This window comes from Carcharhinus amblyrhynchos, chromosome 5, assembly GCF_965287045.1.
Source record: "Carcharhinus amblyrhynchos chromosome 5, sCarAmb.v2.hapA, whole genome shotgun sequence".
Taxonomy (NCBI): domain Eukaryota; kingdom Metazoa; phylum Chordata; class Chondrichthyes; order Carcharhiniformes; family Carcharhinidae; genus Carcharhinus; species Carcharhinus amblyrhynchos.
In genome coordinates, this window is record NC_137328.1 from 85,555,789 (window position 1) to 85,582,668 (window position 26,880).

General features: G+C 40.8%; 1 long non-coding RNA gene across 1 annotated transcript in view; it reads left to right on the top strand.

Annotated features, from left to right (window-relative positions):
* The window catches only part of LOC145343469 (uncharacterized), a 95,049-nt gene that overhangs the window by 58,412 nt on the left and 9,757 nt on the right, over positions 1-26,880 (top strand). The window lies entirely within an intron of this gene.

A 26,880-nucleotide genomic window follows, 5' to 3' on the forward strand; every position in this document is an offset into this window, starting at 1 on the left:
CTGCGCTGTAGTGTTCTATGTTCTATGTAAGTGGCAGTTCAAAGGACTGGTGTGAAATTGAATGGAAACAAAGGTTTTGAGAGGGTTTGAAGGTATGTCAAAGGCTCTTACCTTTCTATGAAGGCTCAGAGATTTGAAATGAATATCGTGTTATAGTAATGAGGCTGAGTGAATAGCTGTAGAGATGGGAATTCCTCCCCTAGTGAAAGTGACAAACTTCTAACATTCAGAGGACTTAAAAGTGGTCTTCTCAAACCTGCAGCTTCCTAGAGAGAGAGAAAGAGGAATCCCTGCTGCTGAATAAAGTGCTGTGTGATTTCTGGTTGTCCAGATGGCATGGAGATTTAAGTGACCAGGGAACTTGAATGGTTTTAGAGGACAGAGACAATAATGAGTACTTGACCCCAGGATGGTGTCGGAATTTACTGTCCTGGAACTGAACATCTTTTTCAAGATCAGAAGGGGCAGTCCAGCCATGGGATTCCCATCCCAGAAGATAGTGCTAAGATCACAGAATCATAGAATTCCTACAGTGCAGAAGAACCATTTGGCCCATCGAGTCTGCACTGACTCTCTGACAGAGTGTCTTACCCAGACCCTCTCTCCCGCACCATCTCTGTAATCCCACACAATGTCTAATCCATCTAACCAACACATCTCGGGATACTAAGGGGCAATTGAGCATGGCCAATTCTAACCTGCAGATCTTTGGGCTGTGGGAGGAAACTGAAGGATACCCACATAGATGGAGGGGGTGGGGGGGACACAGTGGTTAGCGCTGCTACCTTATAGGGGCCTAGGTTTCATTCCCAGCTTGGGTCACTCTCTATGCGGAGTCTGCGTGGTCTCCCCGTGTCTGCATGGGTTTCCTCCGGGTGCTCTGCTTTCCTCCCGAATTCAAAAGATGTGCTGGTTGGATGCATCGGCCATGCTAAATCCCTCAGTGTGCGCAAACAGATGCCAGAGTGTGGTGACTAGGGGACTTTCACAGTAACTTCACTGCAGTGTTAATGTAAGCCTACTTGTGACACTAATAAATAAACTTTAAAAAAATGCACAATCTCCACACAAACAAGGCTGGAATTGAACCCGGGTCCCTGGAGCTGTGAGGCAATATACTAATCACTGTGTTGTCTGACAACCTTAACCTCTTGTCCCCAACCTCAGCCACCCCAATCCCCAGGACCCTGCAGCCTGGCAGTGGAAGAGGGCACATGGGCACTGGACTTACTTCCTTGACCCTCCTCAGTGTCCAACACACCTGGTCCACGATTGTCAGGATTTATACTACAGTCAGTGCAGATCCAGCTGAGGAGTGCGGGTGAAAAGCAGGAAGGAATTGAATTGGGGTTTAAGCCTGCCAATCACTTTTAAAAGAGGCAATTTGAATTACCTGGAAAAAATGCCAAGAACCCATTCGGGGTCAGCATTGCAGCCTGGGAGCCAGCACTATTTCCACCAGGAGCTAGCAGGCCGAGAGAATTCTCCACCAAGTCCTTACCATTTGGGCTGGGCCACTTTGGGTGAAATCAGAAAGCACTTTTTACACAAAGGTAAATCTGGATCTCTGTAGACCAAAAGGCCACAGATGTTTGGTCAATTTCAAATTTCAAACTGAGATTGATACATTTTTATTGAGTTGAGTCTGGGAAAATGGACAAATGGAGGTGAGAAATTGGCACAGATCATCTACGATCTAACTGAATGGTGGAATAGGTTTACTCACTGAATAGCCAACTTTTGTTCTGGTATCCTTAAGGATGTTAAGTAGCACCTGGGTCTAATGCAGAACTGAAAAGCTAACGTGGAGGACTACGTGTTATTAAAATAACCCACCTGAACTTTCTTCCTTTGAAAAGAATGGAATGAAAATCAGCAAGGTTCTGTGAGGGGAATGGAAACCTGCCTCACATCTTTTCCTGTCTTGGCTCCACTTCAGCTTAATACCCAGATAGTTAGGGTGAAATTCTATCCTCACGTATCAAAGATCATATTTAAGTTCAAGTAAATTGTTTACCATGCAGGGGAATTCTCCAGCCTCCCCAGCCGGGTATTCCCCAGCAGCGGGAGGTGATGCACTGTTCAATGGCGGCAGGATTCTCTGGTACTGCCGTTGTCATTAGGATTTCCCATTGATGTCACGCCGTGAAACCCATGGGAGGAGGTGCACTGTCTGCGGGACCGGAGAATCCCGCCGGAGTGAACGGCTGGAGAATTCCTTCCCACACCTGAAATATTTGACAACTCCTTAAAATGTCCCTTCACTTTCACTAATCACTGAATTTGTAATCAGTTGTCACGGAGTACGTTGCTTTCCTGCAGCACCAGTGAGAAAAATTCAGATGAGTATCTTGTAATCATCTCTCCATCAGACAATGCACTGATACCATCTTTTCATTCTGAAAGCATTTGGCATGCTCTATGGCCTTCAGTGAGCAGTGAAACTGATTCAACACTTATTATGTATACTGATAAAAATGCTAGCTGTTGATTTGTGGCCACAAGGCTCAATGTTTGAGCAGAAATAGTACATTTTCTAAATGAGCTCTCTGACTGGTTTTCAAAATGACAGCACTATTGTGAGTTACCCATTATCTCCACCATTAGTTTACCTGAATTGATCGGTTCAGCATCTACTGCTGGACATTAACTACTGACCTAAAATATGTAAAAACGTGTTTCAAAGTTGGGTCAGAAATCATGTTGAATCATTGTAATTGTACAAAGCACCATACACAGTGCTGTCTCTACCAAGGGCAAAACTCCAAATCATGATGTAATCTCTAAGTCATGTGGCCCCGTACATGCTACGAACTGAGGTCACCTGATTGAAATACAGAGCCTGTTACAGTGCGCTCTCACTGGCTTGCTCGAGGGAAAGGCAAATTGCTGGCCAGACTGTGAAAGAAGTATCATTTAAAAAATAATAATAATAATTTGAAGCTCTCTCAGTAGAATTCAATTTTGGCCAGGCTGATTGAAACAGTCAAATTCAGATTGCCGTGAATCTTTGGCCCAGGTCCATGCTCATCTCTAATAAACCCATCTTACCACCTGATGAGAACACAGCTTGTTTTGTACTACAGTTAGCAATGCAAATTTCTGAGCACATGGATATAATATTTGTTCTGAATTGATCCTTTTGAATGAATAACTGGACATCTAAGACATGTTTTTTGAGCTGACACAAACTTTGAGCATGAGGAATAAAAATACTTGGAACTCCACCAGATTTTATTAATGCACAGTCTTTAATGTACATTGTGTGATCTATACTTTCAGAAGTGAAGGGACACATGTTTTTATTTGCATTCAATAAATCCAGATCCATAATACAATCTACAAACATCTAATTCTCTGCAGGAATATTACATGAATATTGTGTTTTGAATTCAGAACTTAACTGCTTACTTGGCCGGCACTCAAAGACTATAGCTACTTAATTAAATTTTTGTAAATAATAAAGTAGTAACGGCTATGCTTCCGAAAGCCAATAACTTGCAATAGTCACATGCAGTAGATTTTACTTTCTATCTGTATAACCTATTATTAGGTTATACTTTTAATTAGGAAAAGAGTTAACTAAAGCTGGAGGCTTTGAGAGTTAATTTCTCCAGAACTGGCATACAATATGAAGCTGCATTGGATAGGTTCAGGGTCACTGAAGGCATGTTGAAAAGCCAACAGGGAGATGCCTTAATGCGTACCAAACTTGCTTGCACTTGAGAACTAAATTCTACACTGGAACATTTTCTACTTCACCCACATATTGATCGCTGCACCAGTTAAAATGGTAACTAAACATTGTAGTTACCTGAAATGCTGCTGCCATCTATGGACTTGAAAACATCGACCAAAACACTTAAACGATTAAAAAGAACAAGTTGTGCTCAGGGGGTGTTTCGGTTAATATTCCTCGGACCCAATTTGGAAACTGCAGATAAACAGCGCACTCGTTCTTGTCGTGCATTCAGTCTGCATTTACTGCTAATAGGATGTCATTGTTCAAAGAGTACAAGTAAAGCAATAATCTCTATTCATGATGCGATACTCTACCTAATTCACATGATTTAACAGTCGCATAAGTTCTGAAGTGCTTGATAGAAATCAGTAATAACTGATGGCTTATATGTAGACATGCTCAGAAAATAGTGGAGAGATGTGCTTCTTACTGGTATTGAAAAAGCTGCCAAATCAGACTAAAACAGTAAACTTCAGAGATATGTGTAAGCTCAAAATTTGATTGTATTTACTGAAATGTAAAATGCTTAACCCAACCATGTTGAAGTGCAATCTATCTAAAATTGATTTGTTTCTTATAAATTTGACTGAACAGGATTTTTTTTATCATGAACCATATTGAAATCTGTAGTATACTGCTATAATAAGTAGCATATACAACAATCTGTTTTTGATTTTTTTTAAGTGTTAGTTATGAATAATTCAAATTCTATAAAACCATGCTATGAGGGTTAGAGATGCTGGATATTAATTTATACTAAAAACTTAAATTAATTTAGTAAATGTCAAATGAAACAACAACACCCAATCAAAAAAAATGCAATGGTCAACTACAATTACACTGTGTGAAAATGTTGAATTATTTACAGGCCTCTTTCTGTATACACTACTATTTCTAAACATTGACATAACAATCCACAAATTATAATGAGTGACATTTAATGGCTAAATCTATATTGTGTTTGTATGGCATTCCACTGTTCACTATCTTGGCTAGGCTGTTCACTAATTTAAAATAAATGGACTAATACCTGTGTCAAAAGAATGGACAGAAGAATGCCTTATGAATATATTAATCTGCTGATTTCACCAATAATAATTTACCAGATCAAATTTCTTAAGCTTTGATGACTGTTGTAGGTCACACGAGAAAGATTAATTAGTTCAAAGAATGGTAGAAATATTTTAAAAACCTGTGCTCCAAAAGAAACATTTTTTTTACTTTTTGTATTTCTTTAATTTGGCTTGAAATAATCAAGACTACACACTTATAGAAAATCTTTACTATGATACTATAGGACAGAGTATACTTGTGGCTCTATATTGCCATAAAGATCTTTCGGTCTGGGAAGAAGTGGGTGGGAGGGGGTGAGGGGTTAAATCAATTATGTAGTAAAATGCGACTGAAAGGCAACCTCAAATAAAGAGCTATAGACAATTTATCTCTTGGTCTAAGCTGTTGCAAAGTAAGTGCAACGGCAAATCCGGAACAAATGCAAAAAAGACCACTCCATACATGGCAAGGGGCTGCCGAGACACATTTTGGCACTGCTCCCTAAGCTTTAATAATTCTGCCAGCTTCCTTACAAAGGAGCCAAATTAGTTACACAGAAAACATTTCACTGCAGGAACTGTCATTTTGTTAAAGCCACATCCAAAAACTGCTTCAACTGTAAAAATACAAATAATGATATAATTATTGAAAAAGCTAGTGCGGGACATGAATTAGATAAGTACTATTTTGTGCCAATAGCGCTGGCATAAACCGCAGTGTTTTCTATTTTGGTGTTTTGTGTAGAACTCGGTAGATGATGGTTTGAAAAAAATAAATTCTGAGTAGTTAACCATCCTTATCCTTTCATGTCTTTCAATACACAATATACTGCCAAAAGTTGCTTTTTGTTCAGCGATGTACGATTGATTAGTCATGTAATACTCTGTGAAGAAACAGGGAAAATTAATAGGGGATTTTTGATGTGGTGCAAACAGACTCAGGTTAGTCCCTTGGGGGTTAAAGTGTTGGGGTCTTTAAGTATTTCTTTCTTAAACGTATGCAAGATGGCTGATTTGCAGTTTCCCTGCACACTTTGATAACACCCTATAATTTCATTGCAACAAAATGGAACAGTTAGATTTCATTTACATGTTAAATAAACCCCACATGTTTAGTAGTAAAAAGTCATAAGAATCCTTCTTTAAAGCCCAAAATAAGTATCTGTAATTTTTTTAAAAAAATTAAGAAGCATTATGAAAAATAAATTTTGAACATTACAATATATATTACTTTGCTGATTCTTAATTAAGATGACACACTGAGAAAGCTTTCTTTCTTCACATCTACTCCTGGCTGTTAAAAAAAAATTACAGAACAATTGCTGTTTAACACTACATTAGCAGTCCAAATCGGAACACTGATTATTTCCTGGAGTATTTTGTCAGTTTTGAGTTGGAAAATATGATTATATTACAGACTCCATTTTCGGGAATGGGTTCTGTGGTTCAGCTGGATTGGTGCTATCTGATATGTAACCTTCAGGGCTTCCTGTAAGGTAATTATCATGCTGAGATGAGCTAATCTCACGCTGAATACTACACCTGCCTCATTCAACTAATAAATAGGCCTTCGCCATCCACAGACCGCCTGACCTGACTTATTATACTTTACCCATCAGCAAAGAGACTCATATCATCTGCAGGCCAAAGGTGAATTGCCTGCAGACAAAGTTGAAATGAATTTTTTGCAGTCCCATTTCACAAGGCAGTCAAACCACATAATTCTGAAGAGCACAGCTCCTTAAAGACTTTGCACTTTTAGCTCTGTCACAGTTATATATGTTTATAAGTACTGTTGGTGGCTCCTTCTGCAGGTTTGGAGTGGCTGACTCTAAGATTGGCATAGCGCAATTCTTTAAATGCCAATCTTTGATAAACCAATAAAATTCAGAGACTAGCAACTGACAGTACTTATGTATTATAACTCTTAGCTCAACAATTTCCTTACTAAATTAGAAAGCCAAAGCAATTTTCTCATACTGATAAAGAATTTGTCTGTTATGTTTACAGTCACAAACACCCATATTCAATCTGCCAAATGGTGGAATTTGTTTAGGAAGCAAATATGCTGTGAATGGTGCCTAATACTTATTTGTACTGATCTCTTTAATGTCTAAAAACAGACTTCTTTTCCCTTGGAAAAAGAGACAATCATTTTCCCTTCTTGTTCGAAAATCAATTTTTGTAGATAAACGTAAGCTAATTAATTTTTACATGCTGCATAATACAAACTTGCAGGAATGTTTAAGCCATCAGGGTGTCCTGCTCTGTTCAGACTTACCTGTAACTCAAATTAGCACAAATTCTGGTGAAAAATTCCAAGAGAGCATTTGAGCAATAAAATTAGAACAGGCAAAGGAATTTATTTTATGTAATTTCAATCCATTTCACATGATAAAATGACATTCAGAAAAGCTTCTCAATCCCAAGAGAAGAAAAATACAAGAGTGGGTATTATGCAAAAATATAAGGCAGAATCACTTGCGTCCAGAGTTCTTACCCAAAGAACTAAATACATCCTATATTTTACAGATAGATATGGGACCAATGTATGAAGTGGCATTATTCAAAAAAATTATCTCGCTTGCAATCAGTTTTAAAATTTCTCATTGACTCACACACTCATAGTGAATGCTACTTACCTGCAAGACTTATTAGAACATGTCAGTATTAAGTGTCCTCTAATATGCAGGCTAGAACGTGTGCATGTATTAACTGTCACCAATTCACTCTTAGCACTGTGATTAGCAAGAGTACAATCCACAGGCTCAAGGAAGCTAAGCCGTTTGATTTCTAAATTCCCCTGTACAGGACTGGAATGTCACCTCTTGCTGATTATCTTCCAGTTGCACTTTTGTGACATTCACAAAATCATAAAATGAAACATGTGAGAAGTGAATAAAGTGCAAAACATTCCTCAGTGACTGGTTGCAGCTACAAATTTTGAATTTGTCATACTTTTGGCTGTGGTACAAAAATGCTAACCACAAATCTCAGACAGTTTGGAATTAGTCTTGTAACCTAACACCTCTGACTCTGTATTAGACATGGGTGTCCAATTGTTGAAGGATAGTAAACAAGGAACCGTAAGTCTTAAATGTGAAAGCACAGCCCACAACATCTAATTGTCATTGTGAAAATCAACACCGTGCAACATTCGAATTTTAGATTACCTTTTAATCTAATGTATTGGCATTCCGACATCAGAAGGATGTCATTTGAATTCAGACCAAAAATGTTTTTAGTCATGCAAGCAATGATTGGGCTTTAGTGCTGTGTTTTATTTTGGGGAAGTAAAGGAAATCTGACATTTTTAGTCTGATTCACCTAAGTTACAATTATGTATAGCAAATGGATCAGAACCCAGGTTTAAAAACAATTAGCCTAGTCTCAAGAATCTAAAAGCTACTTCAGGGAAGAAAATCCCTTTGTAAAATAAATGAAACATAACCCATGGCTATTTCATGAATTACTGCAGACTAGCAGATGCCTAATATTCAGAACCCGATGCTGATTGAATCCAGATTTACTGGATTTAAAATTGGGCTTTTCTCAATAAGAAATTACTTCTAAACATTCTTTTAATCTTGGCCTACCGTTGCCTACACAGTATTAGAGCATAATTAGATAGTCTAAATGATTGTCTGCTCTTTAAGCAATGCAAAAGCAAAATACTGCAGATGCTGGAAAGCAGAAATAAAAACAGAATATTCAGGAATTACCCTATTCCTCTCCGATAACCAATTCATTCGCACATGGTATAGATTTTCAAGGTGCAGCAGTGACGTACTATAGACGAAGAACTTTATGTAACCTGATTTTTTTTTGATTGCAGGCTTACATAAAATGTAGCAACAACTGTACATGAATAGAGGAAAAAAATCTACCTCATGATTATCTTGCAAAATCATATTTAAATAAAGCAATTACCGTACCACTATATTTCAAAATGATCCCAACTTCATTGGCTCCCTAAATAACAAATTGCTGTTTTACATGACACAAACATAATTTGACTGTCACAGACAATAAACAAGATATTAAAACTGCAGCCTGCTGAACAGTAGTGAGTATCTGAAATTCTGGATATCTTGAGCAATCAATAGAGGTAATTATATGCAGCGCAATGATATCTATTACCTGTATAATTTGGATAAATTATGATTGGTCTGTATATATGCCTATTTCAACTACAGTAAATTTGACATGACTCATACTTGGATAAAAGCGTTTCAGGTATACACTGCAAAGCCCCAGTCTTGAAGTAAATTATTTTCTTCCAATATAACCACTCCTGTCATAAAGAATTACATTTCAGATTTAGTGATGTTAGATGTCAATTGTAATTTGGTGACGGGCAGTTTATTGGTGGCATGTAACGCTCTGCTTGGGACCTACAACTTAGGTCGGAGGCTGCCATATCATTAAAAACCAGTGATCCTTCACTGATGACATAATTTGACTGGCAGAAAAAAGAGTGGAAAGCTGCTTGCTTCCACCTTCACATAGGCTGCTGCATGTCAGAGATGAATTTGGCTTAAAATTAGAAGTGCAGCTTAGTGGAGTGTCAGCAGTGATTTCTCCGTTCTCCACTTTAATGCTGAGGAGAAATTTCTCCCTAGTAATTTCACCTCATTTCACACCTATTTGACATTTTTCATGGACTGTGCTGCCTGACTTGCAAACTCTTGACATTTTTTTCCCCCAGCCATTGGTGGCCTTGCACTGTGTTGCTATATTTGTTGTAATATTGTTTCTATTGATATGCATTCTGTGCTGTTTTCAGGTCATAATAAAGATGCCACGGACCACTCAAACTGCAGAGGCATGCAACTAAAGTGGCATTTCTTTTGCATTTCATCAACAGCAGGGAACTGTTTTCTTTCAAAACAGCTTCACAGCAGCTCCTCTAAGTGAACCTTGTCCCCTATGATCCCGAAACTGTACTTTATATGTAATCTGTTTCTGCAGTGCAGCATGACCCAAGAATTAACAGTTAACGTAGGAACAGGAACAGGCTATTAAACCCCTAAAGTCTATTCCACCATTCAGTTAGATCACGGCATCTGTAATTGTATCTTAAATGATCTGCACATCAACCCCATTTACCCCTTTGCCCTACATTTCTTCTTACCCTTATCCCACAAAAAGTATATTGATTGCTGTCTTAACAATTTAAAATGACCATGCAACCACAGCCTTTTGAGGAGAGTTCTATGATTTCAACTACGTTTTGCATAAAAATACAATTCCTGATTTTATTACTAATAAACCTAACTTGTAAGATTTTACCCTTTGGATTCTTCCACCCAAGGAAATAGTTTATTTTCATTGAATGCCTTTGTAATTTTAAATGCCTTGGATAAATCACTCCTCAACCTCCCAAATTCAAAAGAATTCAAATGTAATCTAACTGAAAATATTTTAACCCTTTAAGCCACGGCACCATTTTGGTGAATCTGCATTGTCATCCTACTGTATTGTAGGGATTTCTTCTGTATTGTTGGGATTCTATGATTCTAAGATTCAAACACTTCTGTGTGGAAAAAAAAAGCAGCATGGTGGCATAGTGGTTAGCACTGCTGTTTCACAGTGCCAGGGATCTGGGTTCAATAGTGGCCTCGGATCACTATCTATGTAGTGCTTGCATATTCTTCCCATGACTGCGTGGATTTCCTCTGAGTGCTACGGTTTCCTCCCAAAGTCCAAAGATGTGCGGGTTAGGTTGATTGGCTATGCTAAATTGATCATAGTGTCAGGGAGATTAGCAGGATAAATGTTTGGGGTTACTGGAATAGAGACTGGGTGGGATTGTGGTTGGTGCAGACCTGATGGGCCAAATGGCTTCCTTTGTATTTAGGGATTCTATACTTTCCAAGGCCAATGCTGTTTCCTGATGTTTGGTGTCTAAACTTTAACGTGATCCTCTAGGTGGCATGTGAGCAAAGGCCCATACATCCACCTAAAATGATGCGCATCGTTTTATCAATTATGGATTCCCATGCTCGTACCATAAACAAAAGCAACATCGTATGGATGCTGAAAAACTGAAATGAAGTCAGAAAATGCTGGAAGTATTCCGCACGCAGGTTAGGCAAAATTGGTGGAGAGTGCAACAGTGGCACTGTTTCAGATTGATGGCCTTTCAAAGGTTATCAACCTGAAACAGTTACACTGTTTTTCTCTTCACAAATGATGCCTGACTCTTGAGGTAACGATTGGAATTTGTTTTGTGTCGATATGCATGAACACCTCAATTTTCTGCTCCTCCACAGCTCATATCCTCTCACCATTAAGAAACAAATCCAATTTGTCTTTCTCACATCCAAAGTACATGACCTTATACTTTGTTACATGTCACTCCATCTGCCAGAGCTTTGCCCACTCACTGTCAATATTCCATTGTAAGATCCTGCTTCCATCTGTTCAACCTACAATGCCACCTAATTCCGATGACAGCCTTGGCTCACTCTAACCCCTTGAAACTCAAATTCTTGTCCATGTATGTTCAGTTTTTGCCATAACCTTGCCTCACCCTTAACCTATAAACTCCTTCAATCTGCCAACACTTTGGGAAATCTGTCACTGTCCAACGCTCCTGTGCATCTCAATGTTCTGGACACATTGGTAGCTAGGCTTTCAGTTTTCTAAGCCCTACAATCCGGTATTTTCTCCCTAAATCTTACCTGCCTCCCACTCCTACTTTAAGACTCTTCTTAAAACCTATCTCATGAATCACTTTTCTTAACATCTCCTTCTTTGTCGCAGTATCAATTTTTGTCTGATTATACTTCTAAGACATTTTTCTATGTAAATGTAATTGTTGTTGGACTTGAGCACGTAATCTAGTTGACAGTTCAGGATAACATGTAAAGCTAAGGTCATATGTGTCCTTTTGGGTGGATGTAAAAGATCCCAAGGCACTGTTTTAAGAGGATCAGGGAAATTCTTCCACTGTCTTGGCCACTATTTATATTTCAACCAATATCAGTAAAACAGATGTCTGGACATGTCTCTCATTGCCATTTTGTGTTCAGATTGGCTGATTCCTCTTATCTACATCACTAAAGACCACACTTTAAAACGAGCGTTTGATTTGTATAGTGCTTTGGAATATCCTAAGACTATGAACAATACTTCATATATAAAAGTTTCATGTGCAAACAAAGTTAAACAATGCTCTGATCCAAGGTTGAAAAACTGAGGTTGGTGTGTACATCCCTGGGAAATACCATTTTACCTCTCACCAGTCAGAGGATGTTACCCTTAGTCTTACTGTCTGTCTCCAATCTTGCAACTAATTATTGGCTCATGTCACAGGTTACTTCCAATTCAACATTTTCTCATTCTGGTACAGAATCTTGATGAAAAATTGAATAGGGTGCACTGGCAGCGCTCCTTTTTTTTTGGAGATTTAATCATCAAAATTCCCTTCTGAGGTAACAAGAGCTTCAATACTTACTCGGTGTTCTGGCTTTAATATGACAGATATTGGAACCAACTCTTTTGGAAAGTTCCCAACACTACCATTCTTACAAAGCTTTCCAAAACATTGGAGATATCTCAACACAGGTTTCTTAAAGAGAGGCCAGAATCTTCTGTCCTGCAGCCTAGGTTTGGTAGAGGGCACAGAAGTGGGAGTGATTTCTGCTGGGTGGGCAGGATGGTTGACCACATGTGACTTGCGCTGTTCAACTTCTCACTTCTTGGCTTGGTGGGGAACTTGCAGATGGTAGTGTTCTCATGTATTTGCTGTCTTTGCCCTTCTAGGTGGCAGAGGTCATGGTTTGGAAGGTGCTATCAAAGAAGCCTCAATAATTTGCCGCAGTGCATCTAGTAGATGGTGTACACAGCTGCCACTGTGCACCAATATTGTAGGGAGTGGATGTTGCAAGTAGTGGATGGGGTGCCAATCAAGTGGGCAGCTTTGTCCTGAATGGTGTTGAGCTTCTTGAGGTGATGACACTAACATCTGGAATGCCATCTCTGTTCTTGGACCTCTCCTATTTGATGTAGGCATTCTTGTCCTCAGAAAGACAGATTGTCATCCCAATGATTGTATGAGCATTTCAGGAGCATGCATGTCTATAGCTGCTGCTAAGTCCTCCCCAGTAATTAATTAAGAAGCAGGATGTCCTACGGTTTATGGAAGATTGAGGGCGTGAATTGACCAGTACATGTTCAGTGCACAGGTCCTATCTGCACTCACAGATTTAGACTGTCTGACTGTTTTTATGATTACTTACCTTGGCAGAGCACAGGAGATCATTCATCCTCTTCCTGAAAGGAAGGAGCTTGCCAAATTTTGTAATGGGGAGGAAGTCCTTGATCCTGCTGTTACCTCATGAGGTCGAAAGTCCCGGTGTAGGATATACCAAAACCCGGACAGCCGTTCATCCACTGCAGCCCAGGAACATCAGTCTGGTGTCCTTGAAGACTCCATTAATGAGAATATCCCTGAGCCTCACATTTCAGCAAAGCTTCCTTGGAGAGTCCCCTCGAGGCCATCCAGGAAAGACAGAAGTCGCTGCTTCCCAGGAATTACAACAGGAGATCCTCTCATCTGATCATGGCGGCCTGGACAGAGGGCACAATGGAGCTTAGCACCCATCGGACTCTCCATACAAATGCCCAGCAGTTCAGGAAGAGAATGAATGATCTCCTGTGCTCTGCCAAGATAAGTTATCATAAAACAGTCTGGCAGTCTGAATCTGTGCATGCACAGGGATGTCAGACAGGAGTTTGGATTGCAGGACTCAGCAGATAGGACCTGTGTACTGAACATGTGCTAGTCAATTCACGCCCTCAATCATTCATAAACTGTAGGACATCCTGCTTCTTAATTAATTACTGGGGAGGACTCAGCAGCAGCTATATACATGCAAGCTCCTGAGATGCTCATATAACCACTGGGATGACAATCTGTCTTCCTGAGGTCAAATTTTAAATTTTAAAAACCCTGTATGAGGAGTAAGATACCTAGATAGCCAGGAAGCAGAAGGACTACGCCTGTATGGAAAACAAGATAGGACTGCCCCAGAAAGCCATTGAAGATGGCTCCAGTCTACAGTTGTCAACTGTGCCCACAGAATAACACATTTGCTTTAACTAAGGAGCTGCTTAGTCAATCACTAAATCTTCCTCTGTTTGCTCCAGCTATCAGCAAAAAAATTGTTGGTCAACAACAGAGATGAGGTACAGAACTAGTTCCAACCTGAGCTCAGAGAGTGAAGGACTCAGAAGCATGAGAGGATGCAGCATCATGACAGTACATCACCTAGTGCTTCTGCACCCTTCACCAGCACAGTTAATTACCTTGGTGGTCCATGTCCTAGTTTAGACTCGGCTCACAGTTTTCTTCCTGATTTCCAGCATCTGCAGTATTTTGCTTTTATGTTAGTAGTAGAACAAGGATCAGGACTTTGTGAAGGCAAAACATGAGAACAAGTTACAGACTGGCCATTCTATTTTAATTCCAGATTGATACCCCTTGATCAGCATGCCAGGGAAATATGGGGGTGGGGTGATGGGGGGGACGGCGCGCAGTGGGGAAAGGATGAGGGGCCCATATTCTTTCAAAGCATTCAGCTTTTTAGAAGGCTTCTTGTGTTTGCTTTGTTTCTAGTTGACATTTCAGCCTTCATGCTTTTATTGTCCAGTGAAATCATTTATTGCATTTTCCCCAAGTTCCCTTTATTGCCACAAAATGGTTTGCCACCAGGAATCATTTATATGAATATATGTGGATGTAAAAGCGACATGGAGAAGAATGCCTGACCAGTCAGGCTCCCTGAGAGGTGCTTTGGGCCCTCACGTCCATACCCCTTGACACTTGCACAGACATTGTTGATGGAGACTCATTTTCCAATAATGGATGTGTCAGCAAATATCCCTGTGGAATTTGGTGAGATGTGAAATCCTGTCTAACCGTTTTGCTGGAAAGTTCTTCACAAGCCTTGCAAACACAGCATGTCATGCTTTACATGGGACTGCATGAATGAAGGCATGGCAGGATGATGTGATTGAAGCATTGCCTGTTTGCCCACATCATCTAACATTTTTCACTCTGTCATTAAATGATGTCACATTGGCAGCTGATGCATAGAAGAGTCAAAACGCTGATGTGCCTGAGATTTGCATTCGGGGCTTCTGTAAAGATTATAAAAACATAAGGTGTGATTTCACAATGTTTCTTGAGCTGCTGAAAATCTTTTTTTTAGACTAATTGAGCCAATTTCTACGAGGATTACAATTTTGGTTCACCCCTGTAGAAAGAAGCTGAAGCTGAGATTTATCAAAGAGCTCATTACTTGTGCAATATTAGTGATATCCTGGCCGATATTTTACAACCTCACTCGGGCAAGGCTCATAAAATCCCACCCGAGGCCAATGGAGAATTCTGTTCTGCAAGCCGCACCCTCCCCAGGGGCGGTAAAGTTCCAACAAATATCTTAGCAACTAAATAGCTTGGATGAAATGGCTCAAAATATGACACTAGGTTCGAGAAGTTTACAACTTGTCATCCAGGACCATGGAATACTGCTTCTAAGTGAGTGCAATACCACTGGCCAATCAGAAGCACAGTTGTTGACTTGAATTAACATTTAATCAGATGGCAAAGCCTGTGCTGCATGCCCTCAACCAGAGGCTGCTTTGTTCCTGTGACAACCTTCAATTTCTAGCAGTGATATTAATCTGGACTGGCTCCCAGAAGTAATATCTGTGAACTGTTAGGGTAAGTTACAAGGTCAGTTAAATATATAGACTTTTCAAACTCCCATAAGCAACTCATTGCTAGTTTTTTTTTAAGCAAGAGTATTTAACAGAATTTGTTACTAACACTATGTTTGAAAGCCAAGATTTCAATTTGCTTTATTCAAATAAACAATGAATAAATCACAGATGTGTGTGCAAATTTCAACTATGGTACTGTTACACATTCTCTTTAGGCACACAACAGACAATTGCCTCATAGCAAATATAAGAAGCACGTGCTTCTCTGAGCAGTAAAAATTGCATATTCAGTTTGCTCAGTAAATTGTTCATTAAGTGAGGGATGTTTGTTTTAAAATCCCTGCTCAATGATCAATTTGCTGCACAGTTTGATTTAAGAGTTGCATTCATAATGGCACCAGGATTATTTACCTCCACATTGAGAGTGCTTTCCATTAATTCTCTTCTGTGTGACAAAACTGCTTGGACAACTCTTACAATGGTTTGTAATAGGGAGAGGCTGTTATAGAGGATTGATTACAAGCTGGGCTGCCATGAGACTTCAAATAATTTGATTGAAGAAAGATTTTGCACAACTCTGGCCCTAACACCTGTGATCCCAGATCTGAACTTTTAAAACTGAAGGAATAGTGCGTGTTTTTTTTGTGTCATGTTTGCTGCTACAATTTAATTCAGCAACTTTGAAAAACGAAAATGTTCACTGTGCTTGGATTTGAGATTAAGATTTAAATGTTGCAATTTTTCACAATGGAATATTTAAAGATATCAGAACACTTTGTTCAGTCATCTATTTTTATCAAAATTGATAGTTCCTCAGCGTTATCCGCCAACAGAATAACAATGATAGCTTCCCAATCATAGGAAACAGAGCAGGAGGAGACCATTTGGCCCAGCGAGCCTGCTCCATCATTCAAACTGATTATGGTTGATCTTCTACCTCAATGCTATTTTCTCACACTATCATATCACTTCATATCTTTAATGTGTAGAAATTTATAGATCTCTGTTTTGAACATACTCAATGACTGAGCCTCCACAGCCCTCTCTTGTAAAGAATCCCAAAGATCCACCATCATCTGAGTGAAGATGTTCGACATCATCTCAGTCCTAAATGACCTACCTTTTATTCTGAGATGGTGTCCCCTGTTTCTAGATACATTATCAGCCACTTCAGGTCTTGAACAGCAGGTTAGGTGTAAAGATTCGCATTCTAATCAGGAATCTCTAAACTGTCTGTGCTTTATATGCTCTGTCTGAGGCCAGAACTCTCCATTCACCTGACGAAGAGGGTGTCCCTCAAAAGCTTGTGAGTATATTATCAAATAAATAGGTTGGACTAAAACCTGGTGTTGTCAGACTTTTTACTCTAGATACCACAGTCAGAGGAGATATCCTTCCTGCATTTACCTAGTCGAGCTCTGTCAGAACTCTGTATGCTTCAATGAGATCACCTCTCATTCTTCTAAACTCTAGAGACTACAGGCCCAATCTCTTCAATATTTCCTCCAAGGACAATCCCACCATCCCAGGGATCAGTCCAGTAAACGTTCATGGCACTTCCTTTATGGCAAGTACATCCTTCCTTCAGTCAGACCAACACTGTCCACAATACTCTGGGTGCGGTCTCGCCAATGTTCTATACAATTGCAGCAAGACTTATTTACCCCTGTATTCAAATCCTCTTGCAATAAAGGTTAACATACCATTTGCCTTTCTAATTGCTTGCTGTCCCATCACATTAGCTTTCAGTGATGTATGAACAAGGACACCCAGGTCCCTTTGGACATCAACACTTCCCAATCTATCACCATTGAAGAAATACTCTACATTTCTGTTTTTCCTACCAAAATGAATAACTTCACATTTTTTTTCACATTTAATCTGCCATGTTCTTGGCCATTGACTTAACTTGCCTAAATCCCCTTAAAGCCTCTTTGCATCCTCCTCACAACCTATATTCCCACCTAGGTTTGTGCCATTAGCAAACTTGGAAAAATTGCATTTGGTCTCACTTTCAATTCATTGATATAGATTATGAGTAGCTGGGCCCCAAACACTGATTCTTATGGTGTCCCACTAATCGCAGCCTGCCAACCTGAGAATGATCTGTTTATTCCTACTCTTTATTCTTTTGTTTGTTAACCAATCCTCAATACATGCCAACATATTACTCCCAATCCCTGGCAGTTTCATTTTGCTTACAAACCTCATGTGTGGAATCAGTTGATCATTCTTACATAAATCCACAGATACACATCTCAGAATCAATCTGCTTATAGAAATGGAGTTAGTTTGTCTGTGGCATCAATGGGCAGAATTTTCCCAACCAGGTGAAGGTAGGTTCTGGTGTACGCAGAGTGGAAAAGCCCTGGCAAATGGCACAGAGTCAATTCCCAAGCATCATCCTGACCTCTTCCAGCTTTACCTGGAATAGCTTTGGAGTTCCACTGGAAACCCCTATGATTAGCAGGAAATCAATTGAGGTGATTGAAAGCCTTCTTAATCATCAATTCCTTCTTTTCCAACAGGACACAGCTTCATGCTGTGGTTGCACCTTGCCAGGATCACAGAGGCAAGCACACAGTGAAAATAACTTCTTCAATAGGCTGGGAAGGCTTTCATCAACGGCCATTGAGATGCTTGAAGCTCTTCAGTGTAACTGATGAAAGCCTTTCCAAGAGTGTATTTTCACTGCTGGACAGGTGACAGTACCTGTCTAGTACTTCACTATCTTCAGCTCCATTTCCCTGTTACCATGGTATTGGAGGGGTTTACACAGCTCCACTTTGTACCTCTGCTGAGGGGCAAGAGCAGATGCTACACCAGCAGGAGCACCTGCATGCTCCCCCAAATGGCAGATGGTATAGACTCAGATCCAGCGGGATGGAGAGGAGACCCCCAGCACAGGCTCTGCAGGCTCTTTTGACATGCCTGAGCACCAGCACTTTAGTTCTCATGGCAAGTTCCTGTTGCAGCCTCCTGGAACAAGATTTCCTTCCCAGTTGAGCAGGTGTGCAGACATTGTCAACGGCCAACAATTTGCCTCTAACTGGAGGGCCACCGTGCAACCCCCTTGAATCACACCCTTTTTCTCTCCTGCCAGGAGAGAAAGCAGAGCGGTGTGACTGTTTGTCATGGTTTATGTGGAAAGGAAGGCAGCACACCATTTGTGGAGGATGAGGCATTGGTGCAAGAGAGCAAAAGACTGAGGGTGAGTGTTTACCTTTTGGATGGGAATGTGAGGTTTTGGAGAGAGAAAGGAATGGGTGGAGCTGCAAGGTTTGTTAACTGATATGTAGGAGAATGCTGAGAAAGTCAGAGTGTGGGATTTGGCACTTGAAATCTCTATGCCACCCATCTTTCCCACCCTCCTGAGCTCCTGCATCTTCTTAGTGCCCTGTCTCCAGGTTGGTGGGGGTGGGGGCGCAACCACATTCCTGCCACAGACTTCGTCAGTCACTTCCATCCAAAGCAGCTTAGTTGGAGAGAACTGTCCTCTGTTTCTCATCCTCTGGAAAACTCACTGCACTGCAGCCCTTCGGATTCTGCAGTGGGACCTCCAGGTAAAAGTGAGAGACCTGGGGAGTAGACTTCCAGATCTTGTCTCTATTCCTATTAATGCTTTACTCAAAACACCATGTGTTTTCTATGCTATGCATTCTAACCTATGCCATGGTTCCTTTAATTGGAAATTCTTCATTTGACAGTTGGACATGTATCTCCTTGCCCTCTCGAACTGATCAGGCAGTCCAGAGGTGGGATGTTAATGATGTTGTTTTGGGAAAGAGCTTTGGTAAAGTTAGCAAATTTGTTTTCTGATCCAAAAAGGTTCCAACAGGGTCTAAGTGGATAAAAAAATCTGCTCAATGTTTTCCATTAAACATTATTGACTGTCCTGAAGACAAAGTTGCTCCATCCTCTGTTGCTTACATAGCTGTAAGATGCTTTTGCAGAAATTAAGAAAGGGAAATATTTGCTTTCCCATCATCTTGCAGTTTATGGAATGATTCCAACTTTAAAATAAAGAATTGTTCAAAAATTCCTCAAAGACAAGACAACTTCTAATCATATCCCATTCATCTGGGCTTGTGACTCAGTTGTATAATGTCAGGTAATGGTGGGATATTACAGGTCACTCATGGAGCCTGAGTTGCTGTGGTGTCATGCACTTCTAACGTGCGTTTTGTGGTCTGGAGCTATGAATGGTGCTGGTAGAGCCACCAACCTTCCTTCCATTGCATAATTCAATATCTTCTGCTTTTACTGCCTACCACAGTGGCACAATCATTAGTACTGCTGCCTCACAGCGTCAGGGACCTGGGTTCGATTTCCAGCTTGGATCACTGTGCAGCGTCTGCACATTCTCCCTGTGTCTGTTCCCCTGTCCTCCCCGGTTTCCTCCTACAGTCCAAAAAGATGTGCTGGTCAGGTGCATTGGTCATGCTAAATTCTCCCTCAGTGGACCTGAACAGGTGCTGGAGTATGGCAACTAGGGGACTTTCACAGTAACTTCATTGAAGAGTTAACGTAAGCCTGCTTGTGACACTAAAGGAAACTTAAAACATTGGCATGTGTTGGAAGGATGTGCATGCTGGTCCTCAACCTGTTTGACCACATTAATAACATTTCCTTCTTGGCCATCAAGTCCTGGGGTGGGACTCAAACTCAAAGGCTGGTCTTCTCTAGTTTTGCGTACCCAGCTACCACTACCAGCGAGAATGGAGAATTTGGCGCTCAGCTAGAACTCCATCCACAGTGGCAGGACCAGATAATTGCAGCCGCGGGCAAGGTCAGAGAATCCCAGCCAGAGCTTCTGACTCAGAGACAGGGATGCTATCCATTGCATAACATCATCTCGTGGTGTAACATTTAATCTTTAATTATTTTCTATTCTGCTGATAGTTTTGCCCAACAGAGAACTGTTGATTAACATATGGCGGGATTTTCAAATCACCGCAGTCTTTATTCCAGCAGCTGATGCAGCTCACCATTGGTCGCTGGTTGGATCTTCCAGTCCCTCTGATGCCTATGGTGCTTTGCATACCTCGCTCATCCCGCCACAGGGGGGGAAGTCACATCTGCCAAGACTGGAGGATCCCTCCCACTGTTATTACACAATGCTCACTGATCATAAATGACTGTTAGCTAGACAAGATAAAGAAATGAAACCAGTGTGATGAATTTTGTTGTGTGTAAGACATTTTGGATACCATGGGAGTAATTTTTAGGTTGTAATCTCATCTAGGTTCATAATATTGTATGAACGCCTTAGAGCGAATGCTGCCTTGTAATCATATTTATCTACCCATAAGTTTTCAATAATTTAATTATCTGAATTTATCTCACAAATTGAAAGAGATTCAATACAGAGTGACACAGCAGACATCTCTATTCCACATTTACATGAATAATTAACACCTGAATGCTGAATAGATTTACCTCTTGAAGGAATTCATTAGTAACAGTTTTAGAGCACCATACTTTACTGAATCAGCTTTCTTTAATTGAACGAACCCAGGCAAAATATCTGATAATGATTTATACATACAGACAAGAATCAGATATGCTAAACTCATTAAAACAATAATACAGAATGATGTAAGGCTCTTGAATTTGCTTTCTGCGACTGAACTAGCTCTGCATCCACTCTTTTCATGTGGGTAAGATAGGGAGCTGCACAATTCATCGGCATAGCTACCCACCATTTTAAACCTACTTCAGAAAGACTGACAGCCAATTGGAATTTCTCTATTTCCTGTCTTCCCCATTTAGCGCAGCCCATGCCTTAGATTCACCAAAAGGAAGTGCCACTGGCCAGAATTGAATATTCCTGGGGTTCTCGTCACATTCAATCTGTTCTCAGTGGTTAGATTCTGCAGTCTAATAACATGAATGGCATTGACTTGTCTCATCCGTGGCAAGACCCGCTGCGAGAATGGAAAATTTGGCGTTCCATCCAAATCTCCTTTTACTTCGGCGACACTGGAAAATCCCAGCCACGAGCAAAGACAGGACATTTTGGTCTATCTATAAATTCCAAATCCCCAATGGGCTTTTATCCAAGTTTCACCAAATAAATTGCATTTTTATTATGCAATGGAAATGCAATTCCCAAATCGTGCAAACTAAATCAACTGAAATTTTCAGAAAATATATTGAACTTGTGATGATATTGGACAAAATACCTTACACTAGTTTATAGAATGATAGATTGATGCAGCAGAGAAGGAGACTATTTCATATACAGTCCCTATGTTGGCTCTTTGGGTAGAGTTAGAATCATAGAATCCCTATGATTCTATGATAGGGATAGAATCCCTAGAAAGAGGCCATTCGGCCCATCGGGTCTACACCAACAACAATCCCACTCAGGCCCTATCCCCGTAACACCACATATTTACTTCACTAATCCCTCTAACCTACGCATCCCGGACACTAAGAGGCAATTTAGCGTGGCCAATCAACCTAACCAACATACCTTTGGACTGTGGGAGGAAACCAGAATACTCGGATGAAACCCACGCATACATGGGGACCAGGTGCAAACCCCACACAGCTAGTGATCCAAGCCAGAAATCGAACCCAGGTCACAGGAGCAGTGAGGCAGCAGTGCTAACCACTGTACCACCGTGGCTCCCATAAGGTATAAGCTAAATTATCCAAAAATCCCCACTCCCTTGCTCTTTCCACACAATGAGGTAAATTGTTTTCCTTTTAATTCACTTTGGAATATTACTAATGAATCTCCTTTCACCACCATTTTATGCCTTCCAGATCGCTGTGTAAAAAAATGTTTCTATCTGTCGTCTCTTGTCAAACACCTGTGGTGGAATTTTACGTTTCTGAAACTAAGTGAAGTGGTGGATGGGTTTCGTGACATGTCCAATTCCATGCTTGGAATCTCATTAGATACGCATAAGCGAGTATCTGTCTGAATCACCTGACAAGTCAAGAACTGAGTCGGCCATGCTTCCTTTATCTGGCAAAGCAGAATGCCCAGGCATTATTCTACGCCACCCAAACACACACCCACCTCACTCTTTCCAGCCCAGCTGCCTCCAAGAAACACACAGAATGTCTGCCAACCAGAAGACGGCAGCTGAAAGCTAGAGGAAGAAGGCTGCACCCCACTTCAGCCACAACACCCTCCAGGCCTTGCTGAGAGAAGTGCATGCTCATAGGGATGTGCTCCAGAATGCACACTAGCCTCACCACTCTGGTCTGACAGACCACTGCAGAGGAGTCAATGCCTCCATAATGCCATAATGCCATCCAGTGCCAGAAGCGAATGAATGATTTGATAATCTTCACCAGGCTAAGTCATCCTTCAACTCTTTCCAATTTCAAACTCTCATCATGGCATTCAAAGAATCACTGTGAATCTCAGTGTGAGCCATTACTCATGTGCCACACTAAGGCACATCTTCCCATTTTCCTATTCTGGAGTCTGAGTACCTCCCTTACCATTCATACTTGTGGGATCCCATCCATCCCCTTGTTTGTCAACATTTCTTTTTTCTTTGTCAGATGCAGCTTCCCATCGCTCAGTTATTACTTTGCCTTCCATACTTTCCCCTGCCCCCAACCTCTTTGAATGCCTTTCTGTCACTATAACAACATTACATCAATTATCCTTCTCAAAATACTGGTCTGTGTCTGAATGTTTAGCCCTGACTGAGTACTGCTGTACAGTGCTGTCTTTCTGGACCAAGAGGCTGCCACTGGGAGCAGACCAACCTTACACTTCCAACAATGTGGCATTCCACTGTTATCACAATGAGGTGGCGATGCCAGCATTGGATGGGGGTAAACACAGTAAGAAGTCTCACAATGAGGCCAGTGCAGTGCTGTGGCAGGGAGACTACGGATGCAGTTCTCACTTTGAAGTCGTGAACGAAGTGAGTTCGAATGCTGTGTGCCATCCTTTGACAAATGTGTCAGATTGACATGATTTCCCACTCGTGTGATGCAAGATTGAAAAGAGCCACGTGGTTCCAGTGAGCACAGTAAGAAGTCTCACAACACCAGGTTAAAATCCAACAGGTTTATTTTATTGCACTAGCTTTCAGAGCACTGCCCCTTCATCAGGTGAGAGTTATGTTCACAAGCAGGGCATATATAGACACAACTCAATTTACAAGATAATGGTTGGAATGTGAGTCTTCACAGTGAATCAAGTCTTAAAAGTATAGACTGTGAATGGAGAAAGGGTTGAGGTTAAAGGGATATGTATTGTCTCCAGCCAGGACAGTTAGTGAGCTTTTGCAAGCCCAGGCGAGTTGTGGGGGTTACAGATAGTGTGACATGAACCCAAGTTCCCGGTTCAGGCCACTTTCATGTGTGTGGAACTTGGATATTAGTTTCTGCTCAGCAATTCTGCGTTGGCATGTGTCACGAAGGCCGCCTTGGAGAATGCTTACCCGAAGATCAGAGGCTGAATGCCCGTGACTGCTGAAGTGATCCCTGACAGGAAAAGAACACTCCTGCCTGGTGATTGTCTAGTGGTGTTCATTCATCTGTCATCGTAGCATCAGCACAGTCTACCCAGTGTACCATGCCTCGGGACATCTGGGATATCATTGGCTGGGGACAATACATATCAGTTTAACCTGTGCTTAACTCTCTCTCCACTCACATTGTCTGTACCTTTAAGATCTGATTACCTGTAAAGGCTCACATTTCAACTATTAGCTTGTAAATTGGGTTTGTGTCTATACATGCCCTATTTGGGGCAGTGCTCTGAAAGCTTGTGCTACAAAATAAACCTGTTGGACTTTAATCTGGTGTTGTGAGACTCCTTAGTTTGCTTACCCCTGTCCAACACCAGCATCTCCACATCATGGCTTCCAGTGATTTTAGGAGATTCATGAGATATTATTGAATGCAAATGGCATTCACCTTACTAATCAGTGGTATATCCAAACCACCATTAGCCTACCTTTGGGAAAATTGCAAACTGTTTTTACGCCGTAGGTTTCTGATGTTTTGGCTCCTGTTAGATTCATCGCCCCTGTCTGCCATGAAACCCACATTGGGAGGATGTGAAAATTCCTCCCTTTAAATCTGTGTCCTCTGATTATGTATCCTTCTGCCTGGAAAACAGCCTCCCTTTATTACCTCTATCAAAACTATTCATGATTTGAACACTTCTATCAAATATCCTCTTGATGTGTGGTGGACTAAGAAGAAGAACACCAGCATTTCCAGTTTCTCCACATAACTGAAGCCTTTCATCCTGGGTACCATTCTATACAATCTCTTCTGCACCTTCTCCAAGACCTTGACATCCTCATTAAAGAACACAATACTCCACTTCAGGCTAACCAATATTTTCTAAAGGTTTATCATGATTCCTTACTTTCATTGCTCTTTTAATAGAGTCAAGGATTCCATATGATTTTTTAACAAGGTTATTCTCAATTTTCCCTGCCACTGTCAAAGATTTGTGTACATGTATCCTCAGCTCCCTCTGTTCTTGTGCCTCCTTTAAAATTGTATCATCCGGTTTACATTATTCTCATCATTCTTCTTAACCCCATCACCGAAAATCTCCTTCCTCGTTCGCGGCTAGGATTCTCTGTTGCCACTGAAAGTGGATAGGGTTTTGGCTGGGATGCCAAATCCTCCGTTCTCACATGGGGTGGCCACAGACGAGATTGGAGAATCTTGCTCATTGTATCACTTCACAATTTCTATGTTAAATTTCATCTGTTGCCTGCTGCACATTTCATCAGTCTGCACTCTCTTGAAGTCTATTACTATCCTCCTCACTGCTTACAACATTTTTGAGTTTTATGTTACCTGCAGATTTTCTAACTTTCCTCTGTATACTTAAGGCCAAGTAATATTTATTTACGCAAAAGAGTGCTGATCCTAATAGCACCCCTGGGGAATAACACTGTATAACTCCATCCCCCTCCCCCAGTCTGAAAAACAGTATTTCACCACTACATTCTGTTTTCTGATCCTTAGCCAATTTTGTTCCAAAGCTGCCACTGTCCCTTTAATCCCATGGATTTTAGCAACAATCATATGCAACATTTTAAATTATCCATGAAAGACTTAAATCTCAAATACTCCCTTAGGATATTATGTCCACATTGTTCACTATAGTGCAGTTCAGGGGGTTATGAAGACTGATGCTAAATGGAGATTTTGCTGAACCTATAGCTGTTTATGAAGTGGAATAGTGCCAATTCTATGTTTGTTTTTAAATGTGATGGAAGATTTGCTTCTATATTTGACTTAATTTCATCTAAATGGTCCTAATAAGTTTAACAAAAAGCTCTACAGAGGAAAAGTTATACAATCAAAATACTTGGGGGCAAAGAGTTAACAAAGGCCACATATCTCTCTCAATATTAAATTTGAAAGTGAGGTGCAGAATCAATATTTTATGTCTAAAGGACAGTGGATGTCTTTATGCCTGCATTCCTTGTTTCTTTACATGCTTTATTACCATCACCTTTTGTCTTGCATCATCATTTTTACCATTAATCTTTTCTGCCTTCTATCCAATTCAGATCTTCCCCCGTGAACAGTTTTAGTCTCCTTTTCTAGGGAAAGATACACTGACATTGGAGGCAGTCCAGAGAATGACCATCCTAAGTTGATCCAGGGATGAAAGGATTTTCTTGTGAGAAGGGGTTGAGTAAGTGGGGCCTGTACTCAGTGGAGTTTAGAAGAATGAGAGGCGAACTTATTGAGACATAAATAGGGGAGCTTTCCCATCCTGCCCACCAGGGGAATCATAGCAGGTGAGGGGCAGACCATCCATAGGTCCGTTGAAATCAGGCAGTATTTTCCGGTTTTGGAGCGAGTGTGGCCGGGAAATCCCGCCCATAGGATTTTCAGAGGGATTGACAAGGTGGATGATGAGAGGTTGTTTCCTCTTATGGTAGAGCCTAGGATCAGAGGGCAAGATCTCAAAGTAAGGGGTCACCCATTTAAGACCGAGTTGAGGAGGGATTTCTTCTCTTAGAGGGTAGTGAATGTGTGGAACTCTTTACCACACAGAGCTGTAGAGGCTGGGTCATTAAGTATGTTCAAGGTTGAGATGAACATTTTTAATCAGTAAGGGGATCAGGGTTATGGGGATAAGGCAGGAAAGTGGAGTTGAGGATTATCATATCAGATTAATCATGATCTCATTGAATGGTGGAGCAGACTCGATGGGCTGAATAGCTGACTTCTGCTCTTTCATCTTATGGTCTTTGTTTCTGTCCTTGGTATTTTCAGCACTTTCTGCTTTCCCACCCTTTTCTAATTTCCTGAGTCAATAGCTCTTCCCCCACATGGGAAGGAATCTTCCTTCCTTGACATACCAAACAATGACTCACTAACATAACCCAT